Source organism: Bos indicus x Bos taurus, chromosome 20 (assembly GCF_003369695.1).
Source record: "Bos indicus x Bos taurus breed Angus x Brahman F1 hybrid chromosome 20, Bos_hybrid_MaternalHap_v2.0, whole genome shotgun sequence".
Taxonomy (NCBI): Eukaryota; Metazoa; Chordata; class Mammalia; order Artiodactyla; family Bovidae; genus Bos; species Bos indicus x Bos taurus.
The window spans coordinates 15,207,314-15,230,445 of NC_040095.1; the positions used below are offsets into that span (position 1 = coordinate 15,207,314).

Below are 23,132 nucleotides of genomic sequence, written 5' to 3' on the forward strand. Positions count from 1 at the left end.
ATATACACTTTAGTATTCACATCCAGAAATATTTTTCATGAAAAGCACCCAACTTTCATTGATTAAAAAAATTACTCAGTAGTTCAAATGATCTTATTGCCAGCTAGTCACCTCTCACCCACCCTCCCTGTTCTTCTCTTCCACCTCCCCTGGGCTTGCTGAATTCTTAGACATAACATAATGCATATCTCACCTTAAAGAGACAAGGTAATTAAAACTGATGCTAGAGTGGCTACCAAGTTCTTCTACACTCTCAACACAGCTTCTAAAACCACACACTTCACTTGAATACCAACTTTCTATTCTTTGAAGTGTCTCCTTTTCTTCACAGATACTCAGTCTTGAATGCTCATTGCAGTCTTTGAATCCAAGTGACTCCTTTAAGAATTATTTTTTAAAAATCATTGAAGAAATGTAGATACTTCATAACTTATGTATTTTGATTAATTTTGCCCATTTTAACTGCCACCACTCCGGAGTGCACAATTGCACTCATCTCACATTCTAGTAAAGTAATGCTCAAAATTCTCCAAGCCAGACTTCAGCAATATGTGAACGGTGAACTTCCTGATGTTCAAGCTGGTTTTAGAAAAGGCAGAGGAACCAGAGATCAAATTGCCAACATCCGCTAGATCATAGAAAAAGCAAGAGAGTTCCAGAAAAACATCTATTTCTGCTTTATTGACTATGCCAAAGCCTTTGACTGTGTGGATCACAATAAACTGTGGAAAATTCTGAAAGAGATGGGAATACCAGACCACCTGATCTGCCTCTTGAGAAATTTGTATGCAGGTCAGGAAGCAACAGTTAGAACTGGACATGGAACAACAGACTGGTTCCAAATAGGAAAAGGAGTTCGTCAAGGCTGTATATTGTCACCCTGTTTATTTAACTTATATGCAGAGTACATCATGAGAAACGCTGGACTGAAAGAAACACAAACTGGAATCAAGACTGCCGGGAGACATATCAATAACCTCAGATATGCAGATGACACCACCCTTATGGCAGAAAGTGAAGAGGAACTCAAAAGCCTCTTGATGAAAGTGAAAGTGGAGAGTGAAAAAGTTGGCTTAAAGCTCAACATTCAGAAAATGAAGATCATGGCATCCGGTCCCACCATTTCATGGGAAATAGATGGGGAAACAGTGGAAACAGTGTCAGACTTTATTTTTCTGGGCTCCAAAATCACTGCAGATGGTGACTGCAGCCATGAAATTAAAAGATGCTTACTCCTTGGAAGGAAAGTTATGACCAACCTGGATAGCATATTGAAAAGCAGAGACATTACTTTGCCAACAAAGGTTCGTCTAGTCAAGGCTATGGGTTTTCCTGTGGTCATGTATGGATGTGAGAGTTGGACTGTGAAGAAGGCTGAGCGCCGAAGAATTGATGCTTTGGAACTGTGGTGTTGGAGAAGACTCTTGAGAGTCCCTTGGACTGCAAGGAGATCCAACCAGTCCATTCGGAAGGAGATCAGCCCTGGGATTTCTTTGGAAGGAATGATGCTAAAGCTGAAACTCCAGTACTTTGGCCACCTCATGTGAAGAGTTGACTCATTGGAAAAGACTCTGATGCGGGGAGGGATTGGGGGCAGGAGGAAAAGGGGACGACAGAGGATGAGATGGCTGGATGGCATCGCTGACTCGATGGACGTGAGTCTGAGTGAACTCCAGGAGTTGTTGATGGACAGGGAGGCCTGGTATGCTGTGATTCATGGGGTCTCAAAGAGTCGGACACGACTGAGCAACTGCTCTGATCTGACTCCGGTAGAAGAAGGAATGCATTCTTAAGACGGATGGAAGTAATAGTATGTAGTACCCATATATTCACTTATTTTTCACACACTACTTTCTTATGGAGACAATACAGAAAAAGTTTGAAATTACATTGCTGTTGTTCAGTCACTAAGTCAGGTCCGACTCTTTGTGACACCATGAACTGTAGCATGCCAGGCTTCCCTGTCCTTCACTATCTCCTGAAGTGCTCAAATTCATGTTCATTGAGTAGGTGATGCTATCTAATCATCTCTTCCTCTGCTGCCCTCTTCTCCTCTTGTCTTCAATGTTTCCTAGCATCAGGGTCTTTTCCAATAGTCAGCTCTTTGCATCTGGTGGCCACCATACTGGAGCTTCAGAATCAGCCCTTCCAATGAATATTCAGGGTTGATTTCCTTAAGAATAGACTAGTTTAATCTCCTTGCAGTCCAAAGGACTCCCCAGCACCACAATTCGAAAGCATCAATTCTTCGGCACTCAGCCTTCTTTACGGGTCAACTCTCACATCCCTACGTGAGTAGTGGATAAACCATATAAACCTTTATAATAGTTTACGATGATTTTTACATGAATAGAACATTGTTGGTTTGAATTAGAGGCAACGGATTTTCTCACTTTGGGCACTGTTCCTTTCTGTTAGAAAGGAAATTCTAAAAGATCATCTATAAACCATATTCTTCATTTCATTTAAATTCACCTATGAGTCAAATCTATGACTAATTACATTACTGCATTATATGGGGAAACAGTTCAATTCAGAGGCTAAAATATAATTAACATTTTCATATTATTCTGGTTGAGTCCATAGTTTGTCCTAATATACAAGATGCTTCCAAAAGATTCTGCCCCGACCCTACTAAGCTCTTTCTTACTCATAGTTACTTAAGATTAGAAAAGAAAAATTGGATAAAGTTGTACTTTTTAAAAAGATACTTACATTATTTTTTTTCATTTGCTTTATGGTTTATTACAGGATACTGAATATAGTCCCTGTAGTATACTGTTGGAAGAAGGCAATGGCACCCCACTCCAGTACTCTTGCCTGGAAAATCCCATGGACAGAGGGGCCTGGTGGGCTTCAGTCCATGGGGTCGCTAAGAGTTGGACATGACTGAGAGACTTCACTTTCATTTTTCAGTTTCATGCACTGGAGAAGAAATGGCAACCCACTCCAGTGTTCTTGCCTGGAGAATCCCAGGGACGGGGGAGCCTGGTGGGCCGCCATCTCTGGAGTCGCACAGAGTCAGACACGACTGATGTGACTTAGCAGCAGCAGTAGTATACTGTTGAACCTTGCTGTTTATTTATTTTATACATAGATTAAAGTAGCACTTTTTAAATGACTAGGTTTAGTTTTAAGTAAGATTCTCTGAGTACAAGGCAGAACTGTTGTTATAAAACTACCAATTTAACTCTTCTACTAGATAAACTCCATTATAATGGAAAAACGTTCCTACAGTAATCCAGTCAAAACATAAAGCTCTAATTGGGGTGAAAGCAGTGGTAATGGTAAATAATGGTCAAATTATGGATATATATTGAAGGCAGAACAGACAGGACTTCCAAACAGATTGAATATGGGTTCTAAGAGAAACAGAAATCAAGAATGGTTCCAATGAAAGCAACTGTAAGGACAGAACTGCCATCAACAGATATGGGGACAGACACAGGTAGAACAGAAGGGGCACATGACGAGTTTTGGATGTATTGAGACCTCTATTCAACTTTCACATAGATGTGTTGAGTATAAGTTGGATTCAAGAATCTGGAGTTTTGACGAGTATCTGAGCAGGAGCTTTAAACACAGATGTTCTCTAAGTCATGAAAAAGGATGAGGTCTATAAGGTTCTAAGTACTGATAGAGAAGAGAATAGAATCCTTAGCCCTGGGCTCACATAAATTTTCTGGGGATCTAAATTTCCATTCAGTTATGTCTCATTTACTTCCTCCTGAGTTTTGTAATCTTAGAATATGAATTTATCTTTACCATGAGACAAACATGGGACTTTGTTGAGGACTTGCCCCTCCAGAAAGAACAGTTTCACACTGTATTTGCCAGGTGCGTAAGGGACATCACCAAAACAGGAATAGTTTTTTAGGTAAGTTTCTCAGTTTGGAGCTCCTTGGCTCACCCTATTAGGATAAATCCAAGAACTAAAATGTGAAGTTAAGGATTCTCAGGTGATTTGAAGGATGTCAGAATTAAAAATGAATAAATATAGGAAAAGAATCTATAGACCATTTCTGGATAATCAACTAGGAAAAATCCTTTACAGATCATGCTAATAAATGTAGGATGATTAATATAATCACCATTTTCAACTCCTAATGAAATGATGGATTTAGGGGAAGAAATCAATGGCTACTTCTAAAAAAATTAGGGAAAAGGGATGAGCATTTCATAATATATGTATAAGGCTGGGCTTCCCTGTTGGCTCAGATGGTAAAGAATCTGCCTGCTATGCAGGAGACCTGAGATCTTCTGCAGGAAGATCCCTGCAGTAGGGAATGGCAACCCACTCCAGTATTCTTGCCCGGAGAAGCTGGTGGAGAGAGGAGCCTGGCGGGCTATAGTCTTTGGGGTTGCAAAGAGTCAGACATGACTGAGTGACTCAGGCTGTTGCCACCTGAACTCAAAGATCAATCTTAACATCACTGAAAATAGAACAACTATACTGGTTAGCTGGAGAAGGCAATGGCAACCCACTCCGGTACTCTTGCCTGGAAAATCCCATGGATGGAGGGGCCTGGTGGGCTGCAGTCCATGGGGTCGCTAAGTGTCAGGAACAACTGAGCGACTTCCCTTTCACTTTTCACTTTCATGCATTGGAGAAGGAAATGGCACCCCACCCCAGTATTCTTGCCTGGAGAATCCCAGGGACAGAGGAGCCTAGTGGGCTGCCATCTATGGGGTCGCACAGAGTCGGACACGACTGAAGTTACTTAGCATTAGCATACTGGTTAGCTAGGGTTAACATAACAACATACTGCTGACTGGGTGTCTTTAACAACAGATTTTTTTTTTTTCCTTCACAGTTCTGGAACTAGAAGTCTAAGATCAAGGGGCCATCAGGGTTGGTTTCTCTGAAGGCTCTCTCTTTGGGTTTTAGATGGCTGCCTTCTCATGCATCCCCCCAAGACCTTTCTTCTGCAGGCACGTATCCTGGGGTCTTTTTGCAAGCCCAAATTTCCTCTACTTATGAGGACACTCAATGGACATGAGTCTGAGCAAACTCCAGGAGATAGTGAAGGACAGGGATGACTGGCGTGCTGCAGTCCATGGGGTCTGAGTCAGACACTACTGAGTGACTGAACAACAAAACAAGGACAGCAGTCAGATAGGATTGAGTCTAGCCAAACAGCCTCATTCCAACTTATTCACACTTTAAAGGCCTTATATCCAAATACAGTCACACCCTGAGGGACTTACTGGGAATTAACTCTTCAATATATGAAGTTGGAGGGGATACAATTCAGATTATACCAACCACCAAACATCTTGTGCCTCCTGATAAAATGTAATTGGAAGTATTTAGCACCATTTCTAAAGTATTCTTAAAATAATAACCATAATGGCCTGAACTGAATCAAACAATTAAATCTAAGAACCACTTTATTTACTATATGAATAGATGAATGTGTTTAATGACACTCAGTCATGTCCGAGTCTTTGTACCTCATGGACTGCAGCACACCAGGCTTCCCTGTCCATCACCTGAAGCTTGCTCAAACTCTTGTCCATTGAGTCGGTGATGCCATCCAACTATCTCATCCTCTGTCATCCCCTTCTCCTCCCACCTTCAATCTTGCCTAGACTCAGGGTCTTCTCCAATTAGTCAGTTCTTCGTAACAGGCAGCCAAAGAATTGGAGTTTCAGTATCAGTCCTTCTGTTAGGGGAAGCACACTGATTGAAACCGCCCACCCTGGCCAGGTACTATGGTAACCATTTGCATGAGTTGTTTTATGACAGGAGATCCTGATAAGGAATATGGAACTAATAAGCCACCACCAACCGGAAGAGTTCGGGAAAGGTCTAAAGGAGACATTGCATGTCCGTCCACTTCCCAGAATCCCTCTCCCTAGCATTTATCTTGGCTGAGTGATGCGTGCGCCACAAGGAAAGACTCTGAATTAGAATGATTGGTCAAAGACCGCCCGGAAATTAATCCCATCACCATAAAACCTGACATTGTGAGCCACACGGCAGAGCAATTCTCCTCAGTTCCCTTACCCTACTGCTCTCCTCCCAGGTGCCCTTTCCCAATAAAGTCTCTTACTCTGTCAGCACATGTGTCTCCTTGGACAATTCATTTCTAAGTGTTAGACAAGAGTCCAGTTTTGGGCACTGGAAGGGGTCCTCCTTCCTGTAACACTTGCAATGAATATTCAGGACTGATTTCCTTTAGGATTGACTGGTTGGATCTCACTGCAGTCCAAAGGACTCTCAAGAGTCTTCTTCAACACCACAGTTCAAAAGCATCAATTCTTTGGTGCTCAGCTTTCTTTATAGTCCAACTCTTATATCCATACATAACTACTGGAAAAACCACAGCATTGACTAGATGGACCTTTGTTGGCAAAGTAATGTCTCTGTTTTTTAATATGCTGTCTACGTTGGTCATAGCTTTTCTACGGCTGCAGTCACCATCTGCAGTGATTTTGGAGCCCAAAATAATGAAGTCTCTCCCTGTTTCTGTTGTTTCCCCATCTATTTGCCATGAAGTGATGGGACTGGATGACATGATCATAGTTTTCTGAATGCTAGGCTTTAAGCCAACTTTTTCACTCTCCTCTCTCACTTTCATCAAGAGGCTCTTTAGTTCTTCTTTGCTTTCTGCCATAAGGGTGGTGTCATCTGCATATCTGAGGTTATTGATATTTCACCCAGCAGACCTGATTTCAGTTTGTGCTTCATCCAGCCCAGCATTTCTCATGATGCACTTTTAATATAAGGTAAATAAGCAGGGTGTCAATATACAGCCTTGACATACTCTTTTCCCAATTTGGAACCAGTCCAGTTTCATGTCCGGTTCTAACAGTTGCTTCTTGACCTGAATACAGATTTCTCAGGAGGCAGGTAAGGTGGTCTGGTATTCCTATCTCTTGAAGAATTTTCTAGTTTGCTACATCCACACAGTCAAAGGCTTTGGTGTAGTCAATAAAGCAGATGTTTTTCTGGAACTCTCTTGGTTTTTCAATGATCCAACAGATGTTGGCAATTTGATCTCTGGTTCCTCTGAATCCAGCTTGAACATCTGGAAGTTCACAGTTAACTTACAGTTGAAGTCTGGCTTGGAGAATTTTGAGCATTACTTTGCTAGTGTGTGAGATGAGTGAAATTGTGCAGTAGTTGAAATGACATTATGAGGCTTTAAAACTAGTCTAGTACAGGATGTGGTTAATTCTACAACTTGGCTTTATCAGCAAATTAATTTTAAAAGAGAGAGGAGAAACTTAAGAGATTTAAGACATCCATCAAATGCAATGCATAGACCTTGTTTGACTCTTAATTCAAATAAATCAAGTCTTAAGAAAAATATTTTTGAGACAACCAGGGAAAATTATACATGAATTAGGTATTAGATGATACTAAAGAACTGTTAACTTCATTGGACATAATATAGAAAACTGTTCTGTTTTTTAAAGGTCCTTAGACCAGAGTCAGACATGACTGAAGTGACTTAGCAGCAGCAGCAGCAGCAGCAGCAGGCTAGAGATAAATATTCTAATTTTGACTATTTACAAGAAAAATTATATAATGTAGAAACAAATCATATGTAACGCAGAAAAATGAAACAAAAATGGAAGAGTAACTATTAAAGCTGGCTGATGGATACATAATGATTCATTATACCAGTCCTCTACTTTTGTGTATGCTCGAAATTTTTCATAAAAATATTTTTTAAAAACTGAATAAATAGAATTTTCAGATGAGACTATACACTACCATCTACTCAGAGGCTATGCCAATATAGACTTCCTCATTATCTGTATCACTGGACCATTTTTTAAAAATTATTATTAATCTACTATTCTATTGACAATACTGCCCTTTCCAAGTCCTGACTTTACTCAGGGGTCTCAATTCCCAACTCCCTGCTTCATCTGTACCCAAGGCCTTGGTCTCCTCTTTAACTATGAGTATCAAAACCCAAGCCACTGTATCAGTAAGCCTCACAAGCTCGTTCTAACACTAAGGGTAGATTTTATGTCATGTTTCTACTTGCCAAGCTCTCTCCACCTTTCTTCTTTTTAGCTCTCAGCTCTCTTTTAAATACCTTGTTACAAGCTCATCTATGCATTTGTGTAGTACATAATCAAATATTTCTAGATAAGTTCTAATATTTGCAGCATAGCTCTTCAGATTATCATAACCAGGTGCTTCCTCTCTGTTAAGCACTGTAAGAAAAATTTCTAATTCTAGTTATTTGGCATTGTCACTCAGAGTTCTGGTCATGTTCCTTGTGATTTGTTCTGAAAACATACAGAACCCTGAAGGGAAAGAGCAAAGGGAGAAAGAAGGATGAAAATGTTTTGAGGAGGAAAGAATCCTTGCCAGGTCTTTCAGAAAGGTGGAAAGGGTGATCCCTGGGTCAGGAAGATCCCCTGGAGGAGGAAATAGCAACCCACTCTAGTATTCTTGCATGGAAAATCCCATGGACAGAGAAGCCTGTGGGCTACAGTCCATGGGGTTGCAAAGAGTTGGACATCACTGAGCAAACAACAAAACAAAAATAATCATGTTCCTTAGGATTTGTTCTGAAAACATCAGAATCCAGAAGGGAAAGGGCAAAGTGAGAAAGGAGGATTAAAATGGGTCCAGGACTAAAGATATTTTGCCAGCTCTTTCAAAAAGGTGGAATGGGATAGAATCTAAGAGACCAAGAAAGAGATACAGGAAGAGGAAGATATTTTGTCCCATATAGTCTATAGACAATAAGCAAATGTGTCACCTAAAAAATTCTAGGCCAAAAATTGTGGTTCTGGTCACCAAGGTTTTACTTTTTGAAAATCTGAAGCATTTTATTCTCCACCTTAAAGGCATCCTTGTAGAAAAAAACAAAACAAATCATTAATCTTCTTCTATGGACCTAACAGAAGCAGAATATACTAAAACGAGGTGGCAAGAACATATAGAACTATACAAAAAAGATCTTAATGACCCAGATAACTATGATGGTGTGATCACTCACCTCGAATCAGATATCCTGGAGTGTGAAGTCAAGTGGGCCTTGGGAAGCATCACTACAAACAAAGCTAGTGGAAGTGATGGAATTCCAGTTGAGCTATTTCAAATCCTGAAAGATGACGCTGTGAAAGTGCTGCACTCAATATGCCAGCAAATTTGGAAAACTCAGCAGTGGCCACAGGACTGGAAAGGGTCAGTTTTCACTCCAGTCCCAATGAAAGGCAATGCCAAAGAATGCTCAAATTACCACACAACACGCTAGCAAAATAATGTTCAAAATTCTCCAAGCCAGGCTGCAACAGTACCTCAACCAAAAACTCTGAGGTGTTCAAACTGGATTTAGAAAAGGCAGAGGAACCAGAGATCAAATTGCCAACATCCACTGGATTACAGAAAAAGCAAGAAAGTTCCAGAAGAACATCTACTTCTGCTTTATTGACTACACCAAAGCCTTTGACTGTGTGGATCACAATAAACTGTGGAAAATTCTTCGAGAGATGAGAATACCAGACCACCTGACCTGCCTCCTGAGAAATCAGTATGCAGTTCAAAAAGCAACAGTTATAACCAGACATGGACAAATGAACTGGTTCCAAATTGGGAAAGGAGTACGTCAAGGCTGTATATTGTCACCCTGCTTATTTAACTTATATGCAGAGTACATCATGTCAAACGCCAGACTGGATGAAGCACAAGCTGCAATCAAGATTGCTGGGAGAAGTATCAATAACCTCAGATATGCAGATGACCACCACCCTTATGGCAGAAAGGGAAGAGGAACTAAAGAGCCTCTTGATGAAAGTGAAAAAGGAGAGTGAAAAAGCTGGCTTAAAACTCAATATTCAAAAAACAAAGATCATGGCATTTCTTCCCATCACTTCATGGCAAATAGATGGGGAAACAATGGAAACAGTGACAGACTTTATTATTTTGGGCTCCAAAATCACTGCAGATGGTGACTGCAGCCATGAAATTAAAAGACACTTACTCCTTGGAAGAAAAGCTATGACCAAAACAGATAGCATATTATTATTATTTTTTGGGGGGGTATAAGACAACCATTTTATTACTTTTACAGATTCTTTGGGTCAGAATTTCAGACAAGCCCAGAAGAAAATGCTTTCTCAATCCTATGATGTCTGGGATTTCAGCTGGGAAGACTCAAAGGGTGGAAATGACTCAATGGCCAACAGCTAGACTCCCCTGTGTGGTCTTCATTCACAGACCTGTCTGTTGACTAGGACACCTACATATAACCTTTCCCTGTGGTCTTGTCACATGAGCTAGTTTGTGCTTCCTTATACAGTGACAGATGAGTTCATAGAGCTGGATGCTCTATGAGTGAGGCAGAATTGCATGGTTTTTTTATAATCTAGATTCAGAAGTCACACAGAGTTGCTTCTGCTATATTCTATTGGTTGAAGCAGTCCCAAAGTTTTACCCATAATCAAGGGAAAGAACAAGATGGGACAAGAATCTGTATCATGCTGTAAGATGAGCATGCGGACCTATGGCTGATTCATGTTGATGTTTGGCTGCTGCTGCTGCTAAGTCACTTCAGTTGTGTCCGACTCTGTGCGACCCCATAGACGGCAGCCCATCAGGCTCCCCTGTCCCTGGGATTCTCCAGGCAAGAACACTGGAGTAGGTTGCCATTTCCTTCTCCAATGCATGAAGTGCAAAGTGAAAGTAAAGTTGCTCAGTCGTGTTCGACCCTCAGCGACCCCATGGACTGCAGCCTTCCAGGCTCCTCCATCCATGGGATTTTCCAGGCATGATGTTTATCAGAAACCCCAATTATGTAAAGCAATTATCCTTTAATCGAAAAAAAAAAAAAAAAAGCATGTGGAATGAGAGAGTGTTTTGTGGCGTGATTGGAGAATATAGAACAGACAGCATATTAAAAAGCTGCTGCTGCTGCTGCTAAGTCACTTCAGTTGTGTCCGACTCTGTGTGACCCCATAAACGGCAGCCCACCAGGCTCCCCTGTCCCTGGGATTCTCCAGGCAAGAACACTGGAATGGGTTGCCATTTCCTTCTCCAATGCATGAAAGGGAAAAGTGAAAGGGAAGTTGCTCAGTCATGTCCAACTCTTCGCGACCCCGTGGACTGCAGCCTACCAGGCTCCTCCATCCATGGGATTTTCCAGGCAAGAGTACTGGAGTGGGGTATTGCCAACAGAGGTCCATCTCATCAAAGCTATGGTTTTTCCAGTAGTCATGTATGGATGTAAAAGTCGGATTATAAAGAAAGCTGAGAGCCCAAGAATTGATGGTTTTGAACTGTGGTATTGGAGAAGACTCTTGAGAGTCCCTTGGATTGCAAGATCAAACCTGTCAATCATAAAGGAAATCAGTCCTGAATATTCACTGGAAGGACTGATGCTGAAGCTGAAACTCCAGTACTTTGGCAACCTGGTGTGAAGAACTGGCTCATTTGAAAAGACCCTGATGCTGGGGAAGATTGAAGGTGGGAGGAGAAGGGGACAACAGAGGACGAGATGGTTGGATAACAACACCGACTCAATGGACATGAGTTTGAGCAAGCTCCAGGAGATGGTGAAGGACAGGGAAGCCTGGCATGCTGCAGTCTATGGGGTCATAAAGAGTCAGACAGGGCTGAGCAACTGAACTGAAATGAGTGGCTTGTCAGGCTGCTGCCAGTGCTCAGCCCATCTACTCTACATCCCAGCAGTCCAGGTTTCCTTCCACTCCTCCACTTAACTGGTTCACTCCTCCTGCTCCTAACTCTGGATCTCTGGGAAGCTTGCCTCTAGTCTCTAGGGAATAGAACCATATCCTTCAAGTCTTAGCTAAAATGCCACTTTCTAGAAGAGAAAGGAGAGTGGGTCATCCTTGATCTATTATTTTCACCCAGTGTGTTAGTGTTAGTTACTAAGTCGTGTCCAACTCATCACGACCCCATTTTCCCCCAACAACCTTTCTAATTCTCCTTTAGAACATTCATCATGCTTTTAACTACTCATTCCATGTTTGTCTTCCTTGCTGAGATGCAAAATCCTTAGCAGTTTATAACAGTGCTAAGCACTGATCAGTTGAATAAATGAGTGAATAAGTAAGCAAGGATAGGCAGACAAAAAAAAGTCATTCTTTCCTAACTCTGCTTGAAGTCAGGGCACAACTTACTGGCATCACCAGGGTAAATTTAGCAAACACCATTGGAGGAAGCTAGTCTCCGCCTCATAAAGCTGTCACAGAGGTTGACTTTTTAGAAGCTTCATTTTAGAATACGATCTGAGCTTCATGACACCTTATGTGGTTTGATGACATATCTTATATCTCATTGGAGATATTCAGATTATTTATAATTTTATTTATGAAGGTATCTATCAGAAAATAGTACTTTTCTCTTTTCAATCAGCAATGGGACAGAAAGTGGCATACTCTCTATATTTTTTAAATTAAAATCTCTACATATAAAACACAAATTCAAGGGGTTGGAATTATTTTAAATACTAACTACTACTCTTGAATACAGTGATTATTAAATAGCACTAGCTCCTTTAACCATCAGGACATTCCTGTGATATAGGGATTGTTAATTGTTTCATAAATGAGGAAACGAAGGCCTAGAGAGTAAACTAATTTCCCAAAGTATGTCTATCATTTTATGAAGAGGAAGTTCCTATTTTCTAGACTCTTGACATCTTGAAGGACAAGAGGAATGAGGAAGACTGAAGCCCTTACAGAGAGTTCAAAGTCGGGATGGGGGTAACTGCTCTCTAGAAAGTCATTTACCAGAACAGAGGAGTCAATGAAATCATTGGCTGCCCTCACCTATCTGCTAGTATCTGAGCTGATTACAGTTAAGAAAAGCAGGGGGTAGGGTATGGAAGCTCTAAGTTTCAGGATCTACATTGTCTTGATCAGCTTTTGGGTGACATCAGAAATACTCTTCTTGAGTCATTCTAAAAATAAATCAGGGCCAAATAAATTAACAGAGTCCTCAAAAAACTACATACACTTCTATCCAACCACATGAATTTTAGTGTATTTTACTTTTACGTTTGATTTGCCTTTGCTTACTCCCTGCTTTTTGTAATTACGGGATCTAGATCATGTACCCAATGTACCCAATTTGCTATCATTTATTCTCTTGTCCTACAAATTTACCACTGTCTGGCAGCAAATGTATCTGCAGATAGCTGTTCTAAATAGTCCTTCAGCATGGATCTCCCTAGAATTCAATGATACTTAGATGCTGTACTAAGATGAAGATTTGGTTTATAATCCTGAAACAGCCATGCTACACTAGTTTTCTTCTGTCTTCCCATTCAGTGATGTCCTTAGAATCTCCTAAAGTATGTATGCATGGTTTAGCTTGCCTTCTTTAAATGTTTCCAGAAATCTGATGCACTTACTTATCCTACATTCGGAACAGCTACAAAACAAAACAAAAAAGCATGTGCAACCATGTTATAGTTTCTTTACTGATACATGAATATGTAGCAAAAGTATAAAAGCTACATACACATGTATCAGTAAAGGAATGATAAATACCAAGTTTAGGATAATGGTAAAGAAGGCAATGGCACCCCACTCCAGTATTCTTGCCTGGAAAATCCCATGGGCAGAGGAGCCTGGTAGGCTGCAGTCCATGGGGTCGCAAAGAGTCGGACAGGACTGAGCTACTTCACTTTCACTTTTCACTTTCATGCACTGGAGAAGGAAATGGCAACCCACTCCAGTGTTCTTGCCTGGAGAATCCCAGGGACAGGGGAGCCTGGTGGGCTGCCGTCTATGGGGTCGCACAGAGTCGGACACGACTGAAGCGACTTAGCAGCAGCAGCAGCAATCTCTAGAAAGGTATCTGCTGCTGCTACTGCTAAGTCACTTCAGTCGTGTCCGACTCTATGTGACCCCATGGACTGCAGCCTACCAGGCTCCTCTGCCCATGGGATTTTCCAGGCAAGAATACTGGAGTGGGGTGCCATCGCCTTCTCCAGAAAGGTATCTAAGGGGGCTTAAATTTTACCTGTATTTTTTTCTTTAAAAAATCTGAAAAAATAAAATGTTAACACTTTATAAGGTTACATGGTGGGAACATGGGTGTTTATTATACTATTTTCTATACTGTATGTTAATATTTAAATGTTTTTATATCTTTAAAAAATTTAAACTTATTTGCTTTAATAATATGGAAGTCACGTTTTGCATCTTATATCATGAAAACTTCTCAATGTGAAAAAATCAAAAACATTTGTTTTGAAGAGTACATAAACTAAAAATGGCTTTCTATTGGAGGCTTAATTATTATACTAAAGAGTGCTACATATACATTAAAGTGTGGGGGAATCTATGACCAAAATGACTACCTGTGCGAGTGATTCTCACATCTGTGCATCTGAAATATATGAAGCCTTTTTAAAAGAACACATGTTCAAGATTTATCTTAAACCTGCTTGAATCAGAGTATCTGCAGTGAGAATCACATACACCAAGACTGACAACCACTGATCTACGAAAATGGCACAAAAGAAAATGAGCAACCACCACCAATTCAGACCAATCACGTGATTAGCATCATGAAAGGGCAGTTTTCCCAGTGGCTACGTAGACAGCTCTATGTCTCCCACCTGGCTACCTTACAAGCAAAACACAAAATAAGAAAAAATGAAACGGATTTTCATTGTTTCATTTCTCACAGATGAGAAATATTTTCTCTCATGAGAAAACATGCATAACAATATATTAGCTAAACCATAAAAGAGGGACAGCGGTTCTTATGAAATACATCCATCAAAAAGTGTCATAAATCATACATCAATCATAAAACTGAATTAGGCTAGAAACAAACATGCTTGTCTTTTATGAAATAGAGAAAGCACAAAAAGGCTTATGTAACTGTAATGAAAACACCCACTCCAGATAATGTGATTCCAGCTCTGGATATCCTTTGTCCTCTCTCATCCACACTCCAGAGGTATTTTTCACCTAGTCTACTGTGCTCTAATTCCCAGGAGGCCGACTTTTGACCTACAAGAATACTCCCTCTCCCCCTCCCACCTTCGGCATTCCAGCTAAATTTGCCAGTGGGAAGCATCACCTGGAAATCAGAGGGCTAGAAAGGAGTGAAGAGGGGTATTTACTCCTCCACGCCTCTCAATCTCAGAAAGGCCAGAGGTCTAGCCAGGCAGCCTCCCCCATATAGCTACCCTCTCTGGGTTTTAGTCATGATCCTATTCTCTCACTCCTTTAGGCCTAGGGATGATAATAGTTCTCATTACTGTTAGTCCTGAGATGCTTCACCATCCATTGTTGGTTTATTTTACCCCAGGCACACTTTTAAAATCACTCCATTTTGAGTTTGCTACATATTTTCTACCGGAACACTGACTGACACAATTATAAAGCATGAAGATATTTTACCCTGTCTCTAAGCAGAATGCTTTTTGGTAGATATAACCTTACAAGCTTAATATTTCCAGCTAGTATACAGCATTACAGGTGCTGTACATGATTGAGGAAAATATATACTGAATATATGATCTGTTCCCTGGTAGCTCAGATAGTAAAGAATCTGCCTGCAGTGTGATAGACCAGGGTTCGATCCCTGGATCAGGAAGATCCCCTGGAGAAGGAAATGGCAACCCACTCCAGTATTCTTAGTATTCTTGCCTGGAGAATCCCATGGACAGAGAAGCCTGGCAAGCTACAGTCGATGGGATTGCGAAGAGTCAGACACAACTGAGCGACTAACACACACTTGTACCTTTGAGGGGAAAGGAAAAAAAAAAAAAAAAAAACCTAGGTGGAAAACAAATTCAATCCCACTCCTGGGCATATATCTGGAGAAAACGATAACCTGAAAAAATACATGTACCCTAATATACATTGTAGCACTATTTACTACAGCCAGGACATGGAAGCAACCTAGATGTCCATCAAAGGGTGAATGCATAAAGAAGCTGTGGTACCTATATACAATGGAATACCACTCAGACATAAAAATGAACAAAATAGTGCCATTTACAGAGACATGGTGGAGAAGGCGATGGCACCCCACTCCAGTACTCTTGCCTGGCAAATCCCATGGACGGAGGAGCCTGGTAGGCTGCAGTCCACTGGGTTGCGAAGAGTCGGACACAACTGAGCTACTTCACTTTCACTTTTCACTTTCATGCATTGGAGAAGGATATGGCAACCCACTCCAGTGTTCTTGCCTGGAGAATCCCAGGGACGGGGGAGCCTGGTGGGCTGCCGTCTATGGGGTCGAACAGAGTCGGACACGACTGAAGCGACTCAGCAGCAGCAGCAGCAGAGACTGTCATACGAGAGAAGTCAGAAAGAGAAAAACAAACATAGTATGTTAACACACATATGTGGACTCTACCAAAACGGTACAGATGCACTTATCTGCAAAACAGAAATAGAGACACAGATGCAGAGAACAAATTATGAATACCAAAGGAGGAAATGGGGGTGGGATGAATTGGGAGATTGGGACTGACATATACACACTACAATGCAGAAAACAGAAAACTAATGAGAACCTAGTATGTAGTACAGGGAACTCTACTCAATGCTCTGTGGCGACCTAAATGCGAAGGAAACCTAAAAAACAGAGGGGATATATGTATAACTGATTCAGTTTGCTGCACAGCAGAAACTAACACAACATTGTAAATTAACTACACTCCAATAAAAATGAACAAAAAACCTTTTTTGGTTTCAATGAGTAAAACTTTGATACACTCAAAAAAAAAAAAAAAAAAAAAACCAGAATGAAATAATGCCATTTGCAGTGACATGGACGGACCCAGAGATTGTCATACTGAGGGAAGTCAAAGACAAAGACAAGTATCATCTGCTATCACTTATATGTGGAATCTTTAAAAAAAAAAAAAGGTACAAACAAATTTATTTATGAAACAGAAAAAGAGTCACAGATGTGGAAAACAAACTTCTAGTTACCAAGGGGAAAAACTGGTGGGGGGGATAAATTGAAAGACTGGGATTGACATATACACCCTACTGTACATAAAATAGATAATAGGAACCTACTGTATTGGGAACTCTCCATACTCTGTAATGACCTGGAAAGATTCTTTCCTGGTGATGGAAAGAATCTAAAAGAGAGGAGATATATGTAGAACTGATTCACTTTGCTGTACAACAGAAACTAACACAACATTGTAAAGCAACTATAATAAAAATTAAAGAAAAACAAATTCAAGGCCAAAATAGAAGAAATAATAAAAAAACAAGGAGTAATTAACAAACAGACATGGTGAACTAAAAAATAAGAACTGGGGAGTCAGGGAAGGGTTTCTGGAAAAAAAGTATTCCAGCTGGGTCCTAAAGCACAGGGAGAATTTAGATAGCATTAGCAAGTAGAGTGGAGAGGAATGGGCATCTTGAGTAAGGAAAATAATATAAACCAAAACACTAAATGGGAAACGTTATGGTTGTTGGGTGAGCAAAAAGTATAATACCAGACTAGAGCATATAGCAAGCTTTATTTAGGACTCTACAGCCTTAGCTAGTTCTAAGTCAGACAAGTGAAGCTACACAAAAATACTAATTCTATAATTTATATATCTTTCAGGAGACTAGTGGGCTTCCTAGGTGACTCAGGGTAAAGAGTCTGCCTGCCAATGCAGGAGATGCGGGTTTGATCCCTGAGTTGGGAAGATCCACTGGAGAAGGAAATGCTAACCCACTCCAGTATTCCTGCCTGGAAAATCCCATGGACAGAGCTAGGTGGGCTACAGTCCATGGGATCACAGAAGAGCCCACTTATATATATACTATTCATTTCATGCTGTCTAAATTGGTGTTTGTATTTCAACTCTGGCCCCTTAGGGGGAAAAAAAATTTAACAGTTTTCTGAATAGGCCAGGAAATTGTCAATCAGAATAAGCCTCATTCTTATCTCAGCTATTTTATGAACGATGTTTTGAAGTTGCTGTTAAAATCTCGGCTAATGACCTACTGCTTGTTTCCAAGGTTTCCACCTGTCAGACTATCAGTGAACTAATCAGGGAAAGAGATTACAGAACTTAAAGGTAGTTCCATCATTAACAGAATAATTTCTAATATTTCTGCTTGCTACAGAGAAATTTATTAAGAAAAAAATGCAATATCTCTAATTTTCTAAGCTGGTAAGATTGATAAGTCTATTGGTAAGTATTTTAAAAGACTTACCATCTTTAATTTCCTCATTTTCTTAAATCAAGGAAAACAATAAAACACCTTGTTAATTACATGGTTAACGTTTACTGTACCACTTAGTTTGATTAATATAATATTATTTGGTTAATATAACATTTTTGTACACATTATTGCATACTAGGGCCAAAAGAAGATGTTTTTAATATGGGCATTTTTATGTCACCATTTTACTGGGGACTGCCTACTTATTTGAGCTGTTCTGATGCAGGGAATTTTGATGAGATCTTAAAAATGAAATATGAACCTTCCAAAGTGAGAAAAAAAAATTCATGTTAAACATGAAACAGATATCCTTGTCCGCTCCCCGGGATTCGGCTTAGTGGCTACACCACCATCGCATTACAAATGTATACAAGCCTACAAGCAAGCAGTGTCCATTACAGAGTAGTCACTCTGAGAAGGTTACAAACACTTTCTAATAATGCTGCCATTAATTAAAACGATTTTTAAGACACCTTTCACAGTTGTCTTCATAGCCTTCATGATAACTGTTTAAATATCCTTAAGAGCAGTAAAATCTTGAAGGCAGGGCTGTTTTGCAACCATGCAGAAATCATTCTGCCAAGTTTAGCAAATAAAAGATGTTCAAACTGAGCTACATAGTTTTGGATTACAAAAATACAAACAAAAAACAAGTATTTATAAAAGATTCTAAAATCATACTTTTATGTCGCTTGTAAAATTGACTAAATTTTTCAAATATTTAAAATAACTAAATAGCAGCAGCACTTTTTAAATAAACATCTAGCCTCCTAAAGTAACTACCTGGAATGACCACTCTAAAAACATAAATGACAGCATTTGAGGGGCAGTGGCAGTGTTTCATGACCCTATAGTCACACTTTGAAGTCACAAAGCAGCTTTCTTCCAAGGAGATTAAAATATTCTCCAGACATTACTTCATTAATTCTCTAAATATCCCTTCTGAGAGAAAAGATAGATTACAGTTCTTTTTCTTTCCAGTTGCTGAGCGAAGATGGTGCAAGGGAAAGAGAATTGTTAGTGTTTATTCCATGAGTCACTAATTAAGTCTGGGCGAACTGTGCCCTAAAATGTGCTATGTAGTTAGCAAAATTTAACTGAATTTGTTTAGCTTTATTCTGTTGATAAAAAGGCATTATACGAGGTAGATGCCTCATAAAATATTACAGGGATATATTATTATTAATTCGTTGGATACTTGCCTAGAGGAACTCCTGCTTGACATACAGGAATTACTAATTAAAGAAGCAGGTGTCTATCCTCAGATATACTCATAAAAGCCTAGTTAAGTCTATTTCATTAAAGAGAAAAAAGCTTGTTTTTTTTTTTTTTTTAAGACTACTTTCTTTGAATTTTAAAAGAAAAAAAATCTTCACTTTGAAAAACCAAACATATAAATGTAACAGAGGAAAAAAATGGGGCAATAAAAGATCTGTTGGCAAAATCAGTTAAAAGTAGGGAAAGGGGTGCATTGTTGACAGCACTGGAGAGAAAGGACAACATAATATGCACCTGATTACAAGTTAATTTTCATTGAAATTATTAAAATAATTATTCTTCTAAATGTTTAATTCTTTTGTAGGAGAAAAGAAAACTTACTGCTCAGGCATACTACCATTCCACTTATCCATTAAATAAACATTTCGAGTCTCTGCTATGTTAATCACTAGGTACAACTGAGCTCCCAGTGGATTCACATAGGAAATTAACAGTTTGACAGAGGAAAGACAAAAAAAAAAAAAAAAAAAAATTCATCCTTACTACGATTCCAGTGATCCTATTCAAAAAATGGAATGACTCTAGTCATTTAAGTATCACTTTTAGGGGTACTACTTTAGAAATATGAAAGAACTCAAGTCTATTTTTAAGAAAGGTTTTGGTAATTAATGAATAAATAAAAATATGCGAATTAGGGGGACTCTCAGCGCTAAATTTTGTTTGAGGTTGAGTGTACTGAGAACAACTCTCAGACAAGTTCTAACCCCAGTTCCCACAAGGGCTGACGGCTTGTTTTTGATGTAATCTCTTTTCCTCGTGGGTGCCTCAGCTGTCTGGTCTATAAAATGGGTAATTTAATAGTAACCTGCCCACACAATGCGCCTTTGAAATTACTAATGAATGCTCTCCCGTGTACACTTAAAACTATTCGATTCTACAAAAATACTGAGTACGTCCTATCTCGAAAAGAATGCGGTGACATGTTAGTGCTAATTAGGACACTAATGACAAATCTTCTCCATCCTAGGGACCCTCTCCCCCCACCTCCGCCCCGCTGCATTTCAGAGCTTACCCACGACCTCTGACAACAAGTCTGAACCCTCCGGACCCGCGGCTGCAACAAAAGCAGCTGAGACGCCGATACCGAAATGGACCAGACAAAAGAAAGTGGATCTGGGCGAAGGGAACGGGCCGTGGAAGGGGGGTGTGTGCGACTCTCCCCACGAGCTCAGAGGAAACCGCACGCGGTTCCCCAACTCCCACCTGGAGGGCGGCCCGCGCCGGCCCCGCGGCCCTCCCCGCACGCCCCCGGCGCCGCCCGCCTTGCGCTTCCAGACCCCGTGTAATTCCGCCCTCCCGCCGGCTCGCGCCCCGAGGCCGCCGCCGCCGCCCCGGGAGCCTCAGGTGCGAAAGTTAAACCGCCGCCGCATCACCTGAGGCCGGGGCGGGAGGCGGCCGGGCCAGCGCAGTCCAGCCCGCGGCGCGTCCGCCCGGCGCGAGCCCGGGGCCCGAGCCGCCGCGGCCGGGCAAGGCAGGGCAGGGCCGCGCCCGGTCGGGCCGACGCCGGCCCCTCGGGCGGCCGCGCCCCGCCGGGCTCCCAACCGCCGACCCTCACCTGCGTCCGCTTCCCGGGGCGCCCGGCCGCCCGCAGCCCGGTTCTGAGGACTCTCGGCGGCGGCTCCCGCGGCGGCGATGCCGGTTCGGCGAGACGGGAAGCGACAGGAGCCAAACCCCGCGGAAAGCGCTCGAGCTGCGCCGGCGGCCCGGAGCCCGCGGCCTCGGTATCGGCGCCCCAGCGCTCCCCGCTGCCTCCGGCTCGGCGCACCCACCTCGGCGGGTTCCGGCCCGAGCGGCGCGTGGGCGGCGCCCCGTCCTGACCCCGCGCAGCCTGGCGAGCAGCGCCAGCTGCGCCCGTCCGGCGGCACCGTGGGAAAGTTGGGCTTTCTGGTCATCCCTTTACCAGAGCATCAGAAGTTGCCGTGCCTGCTTCTGCCACGGCCTCACCCACAGTTCGGAGCTCTGAGCCCACCTGCTGGGCTCATTACCAGCTGAGATCCACTCATATCCCCAGATGCTTCTCCACACCTAGACTCTAAGGCACCGCCACTCTGAGTTTACTTTTCCCTTCTGATGTCACTGTCCTAGTTGCTTACCTTATGCCGAAGGTTCCGTCCGAGTACACCTGGGATTAACTACCAAAGGGTTTTTGATTCCTTTCTTGATGAATTACAGCTGGTAGGTGAGTTGATGACAGGAGGTAAATCAAAAGTGCTTAGTCAGGGAATTGGAGGACTCGCTTGGTAAAGGTGGACTTGTCAGCAGGTTGTGAACTCTGGATTCAGAGCAATGAAAATAGGTGATCAAAAGACTGTGAGTAAGGTTTGGAATATAAAAAAGCAAGTTTTATTAGGTTGCTTCAGGAAGGGGAAGGAAGCTGAGTGGGAGGACCTCAAAAGACTGCACAGCTTTCTCTGCTAGATACAGAAATCGCCATTTGCCCATGTGGTTTCTTTAGAGTCTTGTTCTAAGAATTTCGTGCATGCTCAATCCCATTCATCTCTTTGCGACTCCTTGGACTGTAGCCTGCCAGGCTACAATTTCAGGCAAGAATACTGGAGTGGGTGGGTTGCCATTTTGTTCTCCAGGGGATTTTCCCAACTCAGGGATGGAACCCGCATATCCTACTCCTTAGTAGGCAAGCACTCTACTGACTTACACAATATGCAGTGATTTCCCAAGTGAAACTCTGATGAAATGAAATGACCCTTAGCGACCCCATGGACTGCAGCGCATCAGGCTCCTCCATCCATGGGATTTTCCAGGCAAGAGTGCTGGAGTGGGGTGCCATTTGCCTTCTCCGACAATCAACAACAAAACCACACAAACACATGATAGGAAAAGTAAACTACAGACCTTTTGAATATTAATACAGAAATCTACAACAAAAAACCTAGCAAACCAAATCCAGCAATGTAGAAAAAGCATTTTACAACATGAACAAGAGGGATTTGGCTAGTAAGTGCAAGGGTGGTTTAGCATAAAATGAATTATGGATGTAATACACTTTCTTTTTTTAAAAAAAAGGGACAAAAACCACAGGATCATCTCAATAGTTGAAGAAAAAGCACTTGACAAAACGTAGCTCTTTTTCATGACTAAAAACACTCAACTAGGTAGGAGGAGAACACCCTCAATCTGATAAAGGACATCCACAATCTGATTTTTAAAATTAAAAAAAAAAAAAAGGAAGCTAACATCATAATCACTGGTAAAAGAATGAATAATTTCACATAAGATCAAGGATAGGAAAAAATATGTCCACTCTTGCTACTTTTATTGGACATTGTACTACAGGTTCTGAGCAGAGCAAGTAAGCAAGGAAAGGTCAGATATCTTATAGAAATAAAGCAAACAAAAGAAATAATTTTTGAAGAAAATCAGGACAATAGTTTTTAGCACTGAGAGGCAATAGGACAAAAGTTCTCAGATTAATAAATAAAAATTACCTATGTCAAAGTGTACTATTATGAAATTTCAAAGGACATGGTTCTGGGAAAAGATTTTAATAGGTTCCAGGGAGGAAAAGAGATACCAAGGGAACATTTCATGCAAAGATGGGCTCGATAAAGGACAGAAATGGTATGGACCTAACAGAAGCAGAAGATATTAAGAAGAGGTGGCAAGAATACACAGAACTGTACAAGAAAGATCTTCACGACCCAGATAATCATGATGGTGTGATCACTCATCTAGAGCCAGACATCCTGGAA

General features: G+C 41.3%; 1 protein-coding gene across 2 annotated transcripts in view; it reads right to left on the reverse strand.

Moving 5' to 3' along the window:
* The window catches only part of RNF180 (ring finger protein 180), a 279,332-nt gene extending 258,197 nt beyond the window's left edge, over positions 1-21,135 (reverse strand). For both annotated transcript variants that reach the window (XM_027520330.1, XM_027520329.1), the window contains exon 1: positions 20,978-21,135. The gene's annotated coding sequence lies outside the window, so the exon portion shown is untranslated. The remainder of the gene's footprint in view (positions 1-20,977) is intronic.
* Positions 21,136-23,132: the final 1,997 nt, after the last annotated feature.